Genomic DNA, 17,341 nt, shown 5'->3' with positions numbered 1-17,341 from the left:
CTTCACACACCCACATACACACTCACACACACTCAAACACACACGCACACAGTTATCAGAAGAATCACCAAACTTTAGCGCCATGCACTGTCTCCATCTCCTCTTATGTATTTAACCTTGACATGGACAAGCGCTCTCAGACTCAAACACTATAGAAATTCATGGGAAAATTAAATATTCATTCACATTATTAGTGACCTTACAGAGAGGAGAGTGGACAGAGCCCACCTCTGAATATGGGAGAAGTTTCCTCTTAGGTTTCACTTCTTTTCTCCTCTGATGATCTCGATGTAAACGGTGTTTTACTGATTGAAATTTAAGACGTTGGGACTGAAGGTCAAACGATGGAGACAGATTTTGTTGCCTGACCGAATCCTTTCTCTTTCCCTGGAGCTCCACAGAGACCAATCATCACTCTCCATCTCCCTCCCCTCCATCCTGATTTCGTCCTCCCTGAGTCAGACTCACTGTGAATCTCCCCTCTGCTGTAATTTTAGTGCCACTCTTTGCTGTCAGTCTTCATCATCATTCCTCGCTGATGGTCTGATAACTTTAACCTCCAAAGCCGTCCCTCTCTTCTGCTGTTGTCTCAACTCAAACCCTCGCCTTTGTTTCGACGACCCCTGACTGAATGAGTTGTTCGTGGTGTTCGCTGCATGGCTGACAAAGATGAGTAGGTGATAGTGGCTTCGTCCAACAGTGATGGTTAGTTCAGAGATGCTACTAACACAGTTTGTCCAGAGAGATGAGTCTGTTGTTTCCAGAGTCTCGGCGGCCTGATGGTGTTCTCTGTCCCTCCGTGATGTCTACATATGCAGCCGCTGTCTTTAAAGTTTGTGTTCCATGCAATGTGCTGCTTGAGGAATAAATAAACCAAATTCATGGCATTTGGTGGAGACAGGGTTCATTTTGAGATAGAAATGGATTGTAATGACAGGGTGTTCCGATTGTCCGTAGGGCCAAGGGGAAGGGCTACATAGCCCCTGAAACAAACACAAACTGTGACATATTTCCCATGATATGGATATTTTTTTTATCAGATATCCAATCCTTAGCTACTACACGTAAATATTGGCCGTGTTTTCAACAGTTGGTTGTATTTTGAAATCGCTCGTTATAACGATCTAGCTAACGCCACCATAGACTGCATAAAACATGGACGTAGTCTCGCCGATGTCACCCGTCTGTTTCTGAAACGGAAAATAAAGCGCATCGGCGATAGCGGCCATAATGGTAGTGGCAAGAGCTTCGCCTACAGCCATAGGGAGCCAGCCGTCATGTGACCCTCAGCTGTGCCTGTTATTGGGGAAGCCCACGATCTTAATATCCTCTGAACGGCTGCGTTAGAAAAAAATTCACCCCCGGTACAGTGGGTGCCAGTAGTAAAATGAGCAACTCAGACAGGAGATGTTTTTTGAACCAGGCTGTAAATAGGTAAATTTCTGCTTTGAAAACAGCTTTTTTTGGCCTGGTGTGTTTGTGACTTCTGCTACTTCCGGAGCCAGCCTCAAGTGGACACACGAGAAACAGCAGATTTTAGCACTTCCACATTGTCTCATATTCTTAGACCGGAGGTTGCCGCTTGGCCGCCACTAGTGACAGCTACAGCTAATAATAGCTACACCAATGTCAGAGCAGGGGGACATATTCATATCAAACAAACTTTACTATAATGAACCGCATTTCATGAATGATTAGACAGATAAGCTTCATTCAGGAGCTACAATAACTACATAAGCTATGATTAGCTAATGTAACAGCTACAGAAGCAACATAATATAGCTTCTGATTACTGTAATGTTAGCTTAACGTTAGCTTTTCATAGCTTAGCTGTCTCATCACTTGTGTAATGCAGTGCATGGTAGTGAAGTCTGTTTGCTATGAATGTGTGGCCCTAGTTTGGCATCAGTTTATCATCTCTTTGTCAAATATGTTCACTTTGGAAGAGAAAAAACAGTCGCTCTACCTACGACAGCCAGAAAAGGAGTGGCATCTGATCTCTAAGAGAGTGGCGTCTGATCTCTAAGAGATGCCTTAAAACAGAGGACCAAGGGGCAAAGGAAGATGAAGCGGAAGGGGAGAGATCAACGATTGGGATTGGCCCATAATCCTTCCATCTATTTGTGGGGTTGCCTTGAATTCTCCTCCCCATTGGATGCACCTGAAACATCCCTTCAAAGTGCAGATCTACCCTGGGCCGAGGCCAATGATCCTTGAGTTTGAGGAAACTTGGTCTGCCATTTGTATTTATGATCTTGTTCTTTTTGATCAGAGCCCAGAGCTTGTGACCAAAGGTGAAGGTTGGAGCGTAGACTAACCAGTAAATGGTGAGCTTGACCCCACAGCTCAGCTCCTTCTTCCTCGAGACAGGCATCAAACATGTGCCTGTAGATCACTGTAACCAAGACCTGGGGTAACTAAACTCCTTAGCTGGAGGTAAAGACTCACTCCCCACCCAGAGATGGCAGTTCACCTTTTTCCAGCTGTGAACCATGGCCTTAGATTTAGAGGTGCTGACTCTCCCACCCACCTGAAAATTGCTCTGAGCACCAGCTGAACGACCCAGCCTGATGACGCCAACAGAATCACATCATCTGCAAAAAGCAGAGCTGGAACTCAATCTGTCTGTTTCTGGAGTGGATTAAAACATCTGAGCAGGAAATGTCTATGTCATTTATCATATTCTTCACTCAGCAAGTTGTAGATGACATCCTTTGTGAAGGTCGGGGGAGTGTGTACAAATCAAACACAGATCATATTGCTTGCTTTTAGAATGATGGATAAAACTCATTTTCACTCAGCAGATCCAGTTTTCATCAGTTTTTTTTTTCTCTTTAAATTTTATTGATCTTTTGTCTTCAAGAATAATAGAAATACTTTTTGATCTTGAAGAAACTTCCTGTAAGTCTTCAAGGTTTGTTTGAATTAACAAAAAGGTTTTATGTATTAAGAGGGCCATGTGTGTGTGTGTGTGTGTGTGTGTGTGTGTGTGTGTGTGTGTGTGTGTGTGTGTGTGTGTGTGTGTGTGTGTTTTAAACATGAAGAGCTAAAACCAACATCAAACCCAGATCCAGTGTACAAGTTGAAAAATGGAGCAGCATCAGTGAAGAATTATTCCACAAAATTGTAAAATGATGGATGAATAAAACGCAGAACAACATAAATTTGGATTTTCTTGCTTTTTTGTGCTGCTGATATTTTTGGTGTTATGATAATATATTATGGGTTGAACAGGAAAGGCAGAGATAAGCTTTGGGTTTCAGCACCATCTTTTTGGCCCATTATTTATTAAATTATATATATATATATATATATATATATATATATATATATATATATATATATATATATATATATATATATATATATATATATATATATATATATATTGTTTTTTTTTTTCCTAATGAATTCTCAATGTGTCAAAAAAGCTAGTGTGAATGTGTATTTTCCTGTTCATTATATTGGGTAATATGTCCCTTCACACTTTTTCCCCTTCAAATTAACGACCAAAATAAAATATTGTGTTATATCCACAAGCATGCACGCTAAAGGAGGGGAGCTTTAATGTATTTCGAGATAAGTGAAAAGTGAAAAGTGAAAGTCACGTCAGAACTAAGACATTGACTAACAGCTAAAGGTCTCTGGTCTGACCTTGCTTCGTCACGGCCCTGGATCAGGTAGGTTTCCATTCAAGTCAGCGGGCTCTAATTTCTTGGCGCAGCGCAGGGGGCTCAAGCCTGGCGCACCCCGCGCAGTGTTCATTTCATGCTGCCCACCACCGTGCGCTGCCAATTTGACAATTAGGTAGACCGTCTGTGCAGAGGTGCGTGTATTGGCGCGCCAGGGGGAGTTGACGGCGCACCAGGGGGAGGTGTCAGCAGATTCATGTTGGCGCTGAGACAATTTCGTGCCAAAAACAGTGCAGAAAGTACGCTGAAAGCTTGCCAGCTCCAACCTGGTCTATTCTTGGCGCAGAGCGGAGCGCACCCTCCACAGCTGTAATTTGGTGACAGGCGCACACGTCAACAAAGCCTCAGAAGCAGGTTTCCAGAGTGTCAGGCACATTTTAATGCAATAAACAATCACAGCAATCACTATTTAATATAACCGTCTGAACCAGCATATACATTCATATCTATATTAACTGTCCCGTCACATCTGATGTCAGATTAAAGCCGTTTGTCATAATGGAAAGTTAACCTGACGGCAGCTGGAAGTTTGATGCACATCTTACAATTAAACAATAAACAGCCTTAACATCTGATACTGAGTATATATCTGTCTTCTCTCATTTCATTTGATTCAAAGAAAAGAGGGAGAGAAAAGACGAAGAAAAAAGAGACAAAATAAATGTGTGTCACTCAGGATTTACCCGTGATTTCCCATATTTCTCTGTTTTAGTCTTTATTTTTAACCTGATCTAAAAAGATGGAGTACATTATTGTAAGGAGGATGAGGCGGAGACACCAGGAGAGTATACAGTATATCACCAAAGGTTCTGCTATTTGGTGATGACAAACCAGGAGTGCAGGTGGATCAAAAGTATTCTGAATGGATAAGCCAGCTGTGTAACTGTCTCTTCATGTTGTACTCCTGTTAATGACAAAGGAACAGATTACATCTGTCCTGGGAAACTTGCAAAGTGCGCTGGTCACACCCTGTGGCGAAGGCCGGCACAGGGCAGGTGCGCCTGCGCTTGCCCCTGGTCTACGAAATTAGAGCCCAGTGTGTCAACTTACACTGGATCTGCTCCATGCTGCTGCTCTGGCAGGTCACAGGTAATACGCACCCATCTTTTTTTCCCGGACGCTGGAGACAACACAACGGTGCCCACCATCATCAGGCGACACGTCACTTCACAGACCGGTGATCATGAGACTCTGATTGTGTTTTTCGGCTTTATCACAGTCACGGTGCAGAACTGGACTTCTGATTTAAAGAGCATTCTGAGAAAAACAAAGATGGAGAGTCAAACATAAATGCTGGAGTCAAATCTCACAGCATGATCTCTCAGTATCTCTAATGAACCTGTTAGTAATATCTACTGAAGTTCAAACACTCAGAGGCTGTTTGCACATCTCACTCTGTCTTCGGTCTCTGTGGCTTTGCTTTACATTGTTAAATTTTTAAACATACTGAGTCTGATCTTTCCATAACTGCGAAAAAAAAAACACTGTATTTGTCTTTGTGTAACCTTTGACATGTAGCTCAGCAGTGTCTCCTGTTTGGTGTCAGAGGTTTGATCCTGTTATAATGAAGATGACTGTTTTATGTATGGAAATGGACAGAGGGGATTTAAGGCAGACGAAACAAAGGAGAAACAACACAATGAAGGAGAGAATGAAGTTATCATCTGAAGAGACAGGCCTTTTTATTCCTGACACCGGTGTGTGTGTTTGTGTGTGTGTGTGTGTGTGTGTGTGTGTGTGTGTGTGTGTGTGTGTGTGTGTGTGTGTGTGTGTGTGTGTGTGTGTGTGTGTGTGTGTTTGTCTGCAGACTTTGTTCATGCAGAGTTATTTGTAACTCAGCTCCACTTCTCGTTTTTCCCCGTGTCTTTAGATTCGGAAGTGAAGAAGAGAACAACTCCGTTTGGCAGCAGACCAGTGCCATTCAACTGTTAGACCACTCAACAAGTTGGTAGGTTGCACTGTCTCTGTCTCTCCATCTGTGTCTCTCCGCTCGGCATTGTCTGTCAGCCTCGCAGTTTTTCTCCATCCTCCACATATTTTTCTGTCGATCCCGTTAATTTCTGTTGAGATTCTTGATTCTGCTTCTCTCTCCAAATCTGCCGTTAAAGAGCGAGAAGATTAGCACCAATTTGCCTTGATTGGGCCATTCTTCTTGCAGTTGGAAGGAGAAAAAAAAAGACAAAAACCCGCTCTGCAATTTGAACACGTGCAGGGAACAAGTGATTGCGATCAATAAAAAAAGGAGCGGGGGAAAAATGAACAAGAAAAGGAATGAATTGCCAATTTCTGTTCTTGTTAAGTGTTTTTGGAAGGCAGCTCTTGAGGAAAAGCTGTTTCCGCTGAAGGACTCTGACAGGAGTGTGTGTGTGTGTGTGTGTGTGTGTGAGTCAGGGGATAATGGAGGTGGCTCGGTATTCAACAGCGCCTGATTATCAGACATTTTTCTTTCTCTCCCACAATGCTTCATGTGAGATTACAAATAGTTTCTTTTTTTAATTACCTGATGGCACAACTCTCAGGCTCCAAGGTCACTCTGCTTCCAGCTGCTGTTAACCTACATTTGTTGCACAAATATTTCCACATTACCGCCTGCCAAGGCTTCAGGCTTTTTGGAGGCTGTGATATGATTCTTAAAAATAACAGCACATTGGCACTGATGATTATTACCGCTGCTTTGTGTGAGACAGAGACCCGACTGTCGTATTTTTGTTGGAGTGACTGAACTCAGCAGCACGTTGTTTCATTGTGGCGTGACTGCTGGGAAACAAATTGAATCAGGTGCAATGGCTGAGACGCTGCACGGCGAAAGAAGGAAGACAATCACAATTCTGTCCTTGAAAAAAAGACACCAGGTGTCCACATAGTTATTGATTATTGATCAGTAACAATCCGGCCCGTGTGTTCAGATTGAGCGATGTGTGCTTTTTCCTGCCTGTGTTTAATAGTAAATTGTGAGAGAAACATATCTCCACTCAGTAAATCCTTCCTCCTCTCTTCACTGTGTGTGAGCACTGTGCATGCACAGCTGTCACTTCTGATTGGCTGTTACCTGAGGCATAACTCTGCTACTTACAGAGTAGTGGCTGCCGACAGAAAGGCGCTGCTGCATCAGAGCCAAAAGAATCAAATTTTACAAAGATTTTTTTTTTTTTTTTATCAGCTGTTGGCCAATGATGATATGCCTCAAAATGCCGAAAATCAGCGCTGATTATCGGCCTGACCGATGATTGGTCTATCCCCAATGAACGGAGCATCTATTTATTTTGTGTGACTGTTGCAATATTTGTTGAGTTTGGTCTGACAGGTGTTTTACACTAACTTTTGGGTGAGGAATCCAAAACTGATCTCAATTTTTATCAATTACGTCTAGTTTTTGAACTTAACTGAACCTGTTTCTGAAAAAATATGAAAAATACTAAATACTAATACTAAATACTATACAGATAAGTGCTTGTTTCATAAAAATCCTCAAACACTGACAAACAATAAAATATGAAAGAAACAGGCACGACTGAAATGTTTAACACTATTATGTTCTTACAAAAGATGTGGCTACTGAAGGAGCTACAGGAGCAGACATGATCTGGAACTAGGGATGGGTACTTTTATAGGTGCCAACCCAATTCCATCTGTAATACTGAGTACCAATTCACCCAAAATCAAATGGTACCATGTTTAGGTACCTAAATGCATCCTTGTGACTGTGAGAGAGTGAAAGAGTAGCACACAATGCAAGTTTATGTATTGAAAAATAAATATGTAAAATTGAAAAATGTTGAAATTTTGTTATTAAAGGGGACATATCATGCTGATCCCTGATTTAATACTTACATATAATATAATCAATTTAAAAACAAGACCTTACACCCCCTGAATTTTCAAAAAATGAGATATTGTATTTTTTTCTGATATCCTAGAACGAGATTTGATGCCTCTGAAAATAGGTCATTGCCAGTTGGCCGTGAGATTTCGACCTTCGAGACGACACGAGGATCCTCTCTTTTTATTGGAGTAATCTGATAAAGCAGCTCCTCCTCTGTGTTGTCAGTTAGTCACACAACCGCCACCGAGGGATACACCCACCAAGAGCCCAGTATAAACATATTAAACTATACATGTTACAGTACTGGTTTGACTCACCACACTGAAGCGTCCTGAGATGATCTGTGTCCAGGTGGATTTTCTTCCTCCTGAGCCGCAGAACCGTCCGGGTCTGACTCGGGGTCCAATACAAAAGGACGTATCCTACACTCTGCCATTTTATTAGTGCTATCAATGCCTTATGGTGAAGTTTTGGCAAACAGCAAACTCGCTCTGTCTGCTCCATTCAATGTGGCGATTTTGTAAATACTGCCATGCTGCAAAAACCACCCCCTGGCTCTACCCCCTCCGCCCCTCTGATAGAACTGACCAATCAGAGCACAAAGGGCTGTGACGTTGCGAGGTTACTGGAGGTCATTCTCCAAATGGAGCGTTTCAACGAGATCTTCAGAATGGCCTAAAATGAGGATATTGAGAACGCTATTGTGGGGCAATGAAGGAACTAAATGACTTGTACTGAGGGCAGAAATGCTGTACAGGCATCCTTGTCTGGCAAAGCAAAAAGGAGAAACAAGCATGATATGTCCCCTTTAAAGATTAAATAATTAATAACTATTACATCATAAACACACAAAAAAATACCAAAAATTGGTACTGTTACCGATTGCCAGGTACTGGGCATCCATGCTGTATTGTTTGAAATCTAAAAGGTACCTATCCCTATCTCGAACAAAGGAAATATATACCAATGTACATAAAACACTAACTTTAAGAGAAAAGCAGTACAAATCCTCTTCGTTCCTACTATGCTAGCTTTCTGTTTGCAGAACATAGAGCACAGACTGTACACAAAAAAAAAAAAAAAAAAAAAAAGTTGTCTTGCTCAGTTTGAACTGAGGCCACCACCACCACTCTATACACAGTCTACAGTTACGGGATTCTCCTTTGTTGACCTCATCATTGCAGCAGGTCTTGTGAATGTCCAATTTTTTGGAACAGTGTGATTTAAGCAGATTCAGGGATTTCTACATATGAACATATAGAGGCTATGAAAATCTACTGTATACCCATGTTTAACATGTGGGAAAGCATCAAACCACCTCTTTAAGTTACTTAGGCTCATGTGGCATAAGAAAGCTAGATTAGATTAGATTAGATTAGATTAGATTAGATTAGATTAGATTAGATTAGATTAGATTAGATTAGATTAGATCAGAGTCATGTTTGGACAGCAATCAGTCGACACTGGTCCTATTGGAAGCATTGCAACTATTAAGTTGAGCGTTCATTCACGGAGCCTTTCTCAGCCCACCTGAATGCACAGTGAGGTATATTCACAGTGACACCTGCATCATCTCCCCCGCCTCTTTGTGTACCTCTCCTTGTCCTGATGCGTCTTTGTTTTCCAGAGCCGCGCTCCCCATTTATCAGCACTCCACCAGGTGTTATCTGTAGCACACTGAACTGATGAGATTCAGACAGGTAACAATGGAGTGACAGAGAGAGGAAGGAGGGAGTGGGGGAAATAAATATGGAGAAAACATCAGGAAAGCTAATTACAAGAAACGTCCCAGTATGTCTTTCATTTACAGTCTTTATTCCCCACTGATAGCTCATATCACTGCAGTTTTCAGTTTGTCTCTTTGCCTCTATTTGTTCAGGTCTGCAGCTATAAAGGAGTCACTTTAAGGAAAGAATGAGATCAGTTTATGTCTCATATGCAGTTAAATGTGAAAGGAGGGTGTCTTTGTGCAGAGTGCTTTAAGAAACAGAATTTTATCACTTATTAAGTTCTTAAAAAAGGATGAGACTGTGTCACATCACAGTTTGTGTGGATGTAAATCTCTCCTGTTCAAAAAGAAACCTCAGCATTATATGTGTGTGACTCACACACTTGAAAAAAGCCACACAGTCTGAACTCCAGTTAGTCATAAACCCCCCAATATGGCAAACAAAGGTTCAGAATAAAAAACTGTAAACCAGCTGAAGTTGAAAATGCCGAAACACCTGACAGGTCTGGTTAGAGACTAATATGAGGAGCAGCAGAAGCTGTGTTTCCATGACACTTTTTTTGCAAAATAAAAGCGATATTTCTGAAGTTTCCATAAAGAACAATTTTGCCTTACTGGTGTTTCCATTACGACCGGGATTGCGCACAACTTGAGTAAAGAAAAACATAATGTCTGTCCAGACGCTGCACTCATGATGATGCTGATTCTTGAACATTAGTGTTTTTATTCACTGCTCAAACTGTCAGCCGTGATCACACCAACTCAAAAAAGGCACAAACAAATCACTGCATGAAAATCATCATCTCCAGCTCACATACTCTCACTCACACACACACACACACAGACCTCCACCCCTCCCTCCTGCTGCTCTCTGACCCACTCACAGCCGTCCTGCCAGAGTCTGTTTGTGTGGCAGTGGATACATTCAAGGAGTTGAGGGGGATGCGTTGTTCTGACAACGTAATGTTTTTTGCAAAAAAAGGTGTTTCCATTGCACTTTTGTGAGAAACTTCAATAAAGAAACTTCTGAAAACCACCTCATGAGAGTGTAAAAACTTTTTACCAAAATTTGAGAGGTTTTTTGAAAAACCATTACCATTTTTCATTGCGATTTTTACGTTTTGCGCAGTTCTAGGTGTAATGGAAACACAGCTTGAAACGCAGTTTTTGTTTTCCATCAGCTGGAGTTTGAAAGGGTCAATAGATTATCAGCTGAAAAGTCTGAAACGATCCAATCAGAGAGCAGCACCCGTTGATCCCATAAACACACACACTTCTCTGTGTTCGAGCACCATTTGGAGGCAGATCTGACTTCATGACTTTTCAGTGGGGCACTTTTTTTTTTTAGTCTGAAGTGTTTGTTGACCCTTCTCTGTGGAATGGCATGTACTTGTTAAAGTCTAGTGTACTTTTACACCACTCGTCACATTCACCCTTTCACACCACATTCAAAGACTGGGAGCAGAGGGTGTTCTGCCAAGTGTCCATAAGTGTCAGCCAGTCCCAGTCCCACGCATCCCCATGCTAACTGGTGATGCCAGCTCGAGCAGTTTAGGGTTCAGTGACTTCGACTGAGAGATGACCAACTCTGCTGACTGAGCGCTGACATGTGGGATACTGGAGGTGTCTACCAGATAGGCCTGTGGCTGTATGAATCAAATGGATAGATGATCATTATGTATATAGATGGCTATAACATATCAGCACCTTTTCAATTAAATATAACATATTACTCTGTAACCATACTTCACATAACTGCCTTCACATTAAAATAACTGCTCCTTTACATTTTAAGACATCAGTTTTAGCAAAGTCATTGTTGATGTGACAGTGTTTTGTGGCCATGAGTGAGGGAGGGAAGGAGGGAGCGCAGTGGATATGAGACCCTGCTGTACGTCTGCTGTGTGCGCAGGAAGCTTAAGCTGTATCACTGCTGGAATGGATGAACTGTTTGCACACTCCTCCACGGATCTGTTGTCTATGTTGAACAGCACAGACTGGCTGTCAGTGCTCCACGGCTTTATGAAATATGTCTGAAGTGAAGCTGAATTGAATCACTCTTTTTATGCTTATATCAGTTTAAGTGTGTGCAGTTGAAAGAACCCAGCATTGTAATTAATTTAAACCATAATTTGGGAAGAATATTCAACTCCTCTGTTGGGTTAAAATAGACCAACCCCTCTTGTTGGGTCAAAGTAACTACTGCTGGGCTGGTGCTATAAAGACCCAGTGGCTGGGTTATTAAAGAGCCCAATTTGGGTTACTTTTAACACAACCAGGGCTTGACAGTAACTTTTTTGCTCACGGGCCACTGTGGCTACTGGTTTCCCAGAGTCACAAGCCATTTAGCGTTTTCACTAGCCACAATTTTGTTGTTGGATAATTATGTTTAATTGAGACAAAGTAATAAAAAGTAATAAAAAGAGGAGTTTATTATTACATTTAATGAAAGTTGTGAAGGTTGAAGATTAATTGTATGGACTATAAGTCACTCCGTAGCATAATCATGCATTTTTTTGAAGTCATATCAGTCAAAAAATGCGTCATGAAGAGGAAAACAACAGATATAAGTCTTACTGGACCATAAGTTGCATTTATTCAGAAGGATTTGGTTTGTTTACAGTATTTCCATTTAATTTTTTACTAGTGCTGTCAGGCGATTAAAAAAAAAAAAAACGAATTAATTACAGGATTTGTAATTAATTAATCTAATTAATCACATTTTAATCTCATATCTGCTTAAGGTCCCAAAATAAAGATTTTGAATTCCAGGACATTAAAATTACATTAAAAGACATGTAAAAAAAAACATTTAAAAATAAGGTGGGAATGTACACAACACATTTTTAGGTACCCTGATGCATAAGGACCACATGAAAAAAGTTTTATGGTTCTATCTTTACAAAATCTAGGCATTCCTGCACTTAAGATAAGCTGATTTGATTTTTAGGACGGTTTTCAATGTTGACTCGATTTTCACTGCAATATGAACTTCTATACTTCTATGAGGTCAGGAGAACCAGGGCTACAGGCTAAAAACTGTGAGGAACTATGTACAAAACACTTTTTTCAAGTCTTGGATCAAAGAAAAGTGAAGTATGTTCAGTTTTACAAGCTCTGAACACACAAACTGTTGCTGATTGGTGCAGAGCAGCCCCAAGCTGAAACATGACACCAGGAAGATGGAAGCAAATTTTCAAAGAATTCTTTAGATTTAAATACAGGATACATATCGATCATTCAGGGCTTGTTTAATGTAGCAAATAGTGTAGAATTATCTGTTTTTTACAGAATTGAGCTATAGCAAACGGTTGATTTTCTGCAGATTTTCAAAAAGGATGTGCGAATAAACGCGATGTGGAAGGCAGTCACAAATCACTCTCGCTTCCCTCCCTCCGTTTTTTTACATGTGATACATTCAGGGACCGTTGGAAATTTGAAAATCTGACGAGAACACCACTTTTTCCAAGTATGACGCACGGTTTGTAAATGCCAGACATTTAAAAATAAGTGCGCCCTGAACGCCCCACGGGTTTGGGATCCAGATTAATCTGCGTTAATTTTTATAACGTGTTAATATGCGGTGTTATTGATTAATCTAATTAACGCGTTAAAATGACAGGCCTATTTTTTACATATAACTTTGATCAGTGTTTGTATTTTGGACGTTTTAAATATTGTTCCTACAGCTCCTCATATCTGTGACCAGTTTCTCATTTCTACGTTAAAAAGCAGAAGACTTCACAAGTGGACCAATGAGCAAGCAGTGTGTGCAGGTAGTGCTCATGGGAGTTGAAGTGTCATAGTCTCATACTGCAATGAGTTTAGTTTTTCAGATGCCATTTCAGAAAACTACAATTGAATAATTCAACCTGCCAAAGTAGCTAGTAGGAGTGACAGAGTTACCCGCCACAGCTGGAATTCACCCGTGTTTGGCGGGTTGGCGGATGTTAATGTCAACCCAACTGGAATCCAACAGTAGTGTGTCCATCCATTAAAATTCTTAATGGTGTAATAAAACTCAGAATTTTTTTCCCCCACATATATTTCAAAATACAAAAATTACTTAACTGTATCCCTTAAATTTGTATATTAAAAAAATATATATCCCAAGGAACCTCAGGGAATTTATCAGGAGTCTGTACTAATTTGCTTGTGAGATGGTCAATTTTGTAACCTTAAATAACCTGATAAGGGTTTTTGTTCTGTGCGCTGTATTGTGTATTATTTTAACAAACCCATCATCAAATGCAAAAGAATAATTGATCCATATTATCTGGCTTAAAATCTATGACCAATCAAAAATGAATATGCAAAACTTAGCAGCGGCATGATGCTGGGTTCTAAAGGGTAAAGACCAGTGATGCCGCTAACGCACTACTAAGTAACACGTTACTCTGATTTAACCACCTTTTTCAGTAACGAGTAATCTAACGCGTTACTATTACCAAACCAGTAATCAGTTTAAAGTTACTTATCCAACTCACTGTGCGTTACTTTTCTTTTCTTTTTTCAAGTAAAAAAATCTAAATGCTTTTTTCTTGTGTCTCGGGGATTGACGGGAGTCGCGTGTTCATCACGTTTTCAGCACGAGGACAACTCACAAGTAATAGCAGCCAGCGACACAAAGGTAAACAGAGGAGGAGAGGAGAGATGTTTGTTTTCTAGCTGGAAACACAGTCACTGTTTGAGTTTGTTACAGCTAAAGATGATGATATGGTTCGTTGTTCACTCTGCACTGGCAGTTTGCTTAAGATATTTGACTCAAACATTTGTGAATTAATCAGAGAGAGATTGGCGCACTGCGGACATAAACGCTTGAGAAGTTGTTTGATTTTTACCCGGGGAAAGGTGAGTCCCGTCTTTCATTGTATCTCCCTCTATTCCAAGAGCTGAACCCTCTGTTAGCACAAATCCATCCACTGAGGAGCAGAGCAACATAACGTAGGCTACAACGGGGCACCCTGTGGCAAGCAGGGCTGCGCCCAGACTTTTTAGACTGGGGTGCCCCGAGCAGGGTACTGAGAATAATGTGAGCCCACACTCCAGCAACATTTATTTTTGCTTGTTGTATTACAAATACAGGTTAAATAGACTACAGCTTTAAGAAAAATGAAACTGATAAAAACCAAACTAGACCAAAAAAAAAAAAAGAATTTAAAAAGAAAATAATTTGAATAAAAAATTGTGCAGTGCACCAAAAATGGTACTGTAAAAGCATTTCTTAGTTGTATTTTGAAATTCACAATGCGTAAAATGAAGATTTTTGTTTTCAATCATAAAGTACACGTTTTACAACTACCAATGTCTACATGTTAATTTAAAACCAAACATGTGGGCTCATATTAAAATTCATTTTAATTAAATTGTACAGTTTTTGCCAAATTATGCAGCTGCAGGTGTTGCCGGCAGCTGCTGAAAGTAACTAACAAAGTAACGTGTAATCTGTTTGAGTTACTTTTAAAATCAAGTAGTCAGTAAAGTAACTAAGTTACTTTTTAAAGGAGTAATCAGTAACTAGTAATCAGATTACTTTTTCAAAGTAACTGTGGCAACACTGGTAAAGACACACCATCATCAGCAGTCACAGCTTAGGTGGTGTGAAAATATCTAGCTTAGATCTAAAATGAGACCACTGATGAGGACAACAGAGACAGAAAGAGTAGCACAAAAAGCTCTAGACAACAGAGGTGCAGGGGTGGAAAGCTGAGGGGAAGTCAGTTAGGTAATCAGATTAAAGCATGTTTCCTGGAAGTGTTTAGACTAGTCCACAACATGATATCCACATCATGATGATGCAGAAAGGCATCTGAATGTGAGTCACAGGTCAAACAGCGGCCTCATGTAGGCTGATGTAAACAGAATCTCAAATCAGCCTGGTTTAATATGCAGACATGTACAATAAACAGAAGTTTCAAAAGCTCCTCCAGGATATACGACCACACAAACACAGCAAGGCGTTTTATAATAGGCCAGCACAGACGTGCGGTCATATAAAGCGGAGAAATTTACAGTGTTAGGTTTGATTTATGGTGGGACAGTGAACAGAATAACAAGCTGCAGAGCACAAGGTTAAAACAGCACACAGTGAAAACGCTGACAGTAGTGTTTCACAAGAAGAGGCATAAACCTTTAAACCAGAGCCGTCTTTATGACAATACAATCAGGCCAGCTGTACAACCAACAAATAAGAGTGCACTTGTGCCCTTTCTTTATGACACCAAGCTCTGCAGGCTGCATCTACACATCCAGCTCCGTGGTGCTCAGAGTGACAGCTACGCAAGGTTTCAGGAGACTCTCGTGAGGCTCTGGCGTGAAAATGTGTCTTTATTCTGGGACTAAGATGCAGAAAGTCTTATATCACAGCCTCTTTGTGTTCCAGCTGCAGAATGTTTGGGCATACAGTCAAAAATGTGGGCAATTTTCAATTGAATCAAACTGTTTTGTCCACAAAAAGTGTCCTTTCTCAGACGTAACAAAGGATGACATTTCTGAGAGGCTAAGCTCGCTCAGATAAAAATGTATGGTATGTGTGGCAGACATGGTGAGCTCAGAAATAAAGGAGATGAGAAAGAATAGCTTAGCCTTTCTAACCTTTTCTGGAGTCCCTGGCTGTATAAAGGAGAATGAAACCCAGTATGGCAGCCTCACTGCTTCATGTCAGTGTCAGGAATCTGCATCATCGATACCATCCATCTGAAAGCTGTAAGAAAAGAAACATCCACCGATCCCTCCATGAGGCTTGATCCTGAAAAAGAGAGGCAAACTGACTGTGAAGGCGTGTTCTGTTGATTATTAGGTCTTCCTCTGAGATTCTGCAACTTATGGAAGTCAGACTGAAGGAGATTCATGGAATAACATCCAGTAACACACGTGGATTCACACACTCAGCGATCTGTGCTACAGAAAAGTAATAAGGATTTCAAACACCTAAGTTCATGACACTATGAAAGTTTGTTTTTGTCAAAGAAAGAAAAGAGAGCTGAAGCTTTCACTCTTTATTCTTACTCTTTGATAAATGAAAAACTACAGAAGACGAGTTCACTGTTTGTCCTTGAATATTTAGACCGACCTGAATGGACCAGAGTTCTGATCAATAGTGAAGCAGCACAAAGTGAAAAATCTTACAAATCAACTTTCTTTTGTCCGTGTAGGTTACCTTATTCTAACCTGTCAGAAGATTTGTGTTGCAGAAAGATGACACACACTTTGGCATCCAGTTACAAAACAAAAGCAACATGAAACTACAATAATCAGAATTAACAAACTATGAAACAGTACACTGCAAAAACTGAAATCTTATCAAGAGTTTATGTCTTATTATAAGTCAAAATTGTCTTTTTAGACTCAATATGAGCCACATTCAACTTGTCAGTCCAGAAAAACTTCTTGATTCAGGTTATTAAAAGACAAAAATGAGGTCTGAATTGCTTGTAACAAGTTAAAAAATCTGCCAATGGAACAAGAAAGATTTGCTAGAAAAATTGAAAAAAAATAAAATATTGTCTTAATACAAGTAACTTTTTTCTTGATCCATTGGCAGATATTTTTAACTTGTTACAAGCAATTCAGACCTCATTTTTGTCTTTAAATGACTTGAAATAGGACATTTTTCTGGACTGGTCGGGTGAATGTGGCTGATATTAAGTCTTAAAAAAGTATTTTCTACTGAAAATAAGACAAAAACACTTGATAAGATTTCAGTTTTTGAGGTGTACAATATGATGTGAAAGTGCCTGAGTTCCGCCGACCACGATTTAAATGAGACTAGTACCACAATATTAACACATAAAAACCAGCCGTACTAAATAGATGAGAAGCACTAGAATAAAAATAGATTGATAGTGCTAAAAGATGTAATTATGTGCAAATGTCACAGCATCTTCTTCAGCTCATTTATAGAAGCAGGAGCACAGCTGACTTAGGGCGTATTCAGACCTGGACTGTTTGGTCCACTTTAAACGGACCAGGGTCCGTTTCCCACGCTGGTGCAGACTTTTCATGCAGGTGTGAACAGACACAAACGAACCCTGGTGCGGACAAAACAAACGGACCGAGACCCACTTTTTGAAGTGGTCTCGGTCCGCTTCCAAACGA

At 40.4% G+C, this 17,341-nt stretch overlaps 1 protein-coding gene across 8 annotated transcripts in view; it reads left to right on the top strand.

Moving 5' to 3' along the window:
- Positions 1-17,341, top strand: part of tenm3 (teneurin transmembrane protein 3) — a 498,200-nt gene that overhangs the window by 74,408 nt on the left and 406,451 nt on the right. For all 8 annotated transcript variants that reach the window (XM_074697994.1, XM_074698004.1, XM_074697986.1 and 5 more), the window contains exon 3: positions 5,563-5,640. The gene's annotated coding sequence lies outside the window, so the exon portion shown is untranslated. The remainder of the gene's footprint in view (positions 1-5,562; positions 5,641-17,341) is intronic.

This window comes from Halichoeres trimaculatus, unplaced genomic scaffold (assembly GCF_033239565.1).
Source record: "Halichoeres trimaculatus isolate MK-OKI-2021-1 unplaced genomic scaffold, fHalTri1.1 fHalTri1_scaffold_2, whole genome shotgun sequence".
NCBI classification, from domain to species: domain Eukaryota; kingdom Metazoa; phylum Chordata; class Actinopteri; order Labriformes; family Labridae; genus Halichoeres; species Halichoeres trimaculatus.
The sequence above is the reverse complement of the archived record's forward strand: the minus strand, read 5'-3'. Positions and strand labels throughout refer to the sequence as shown.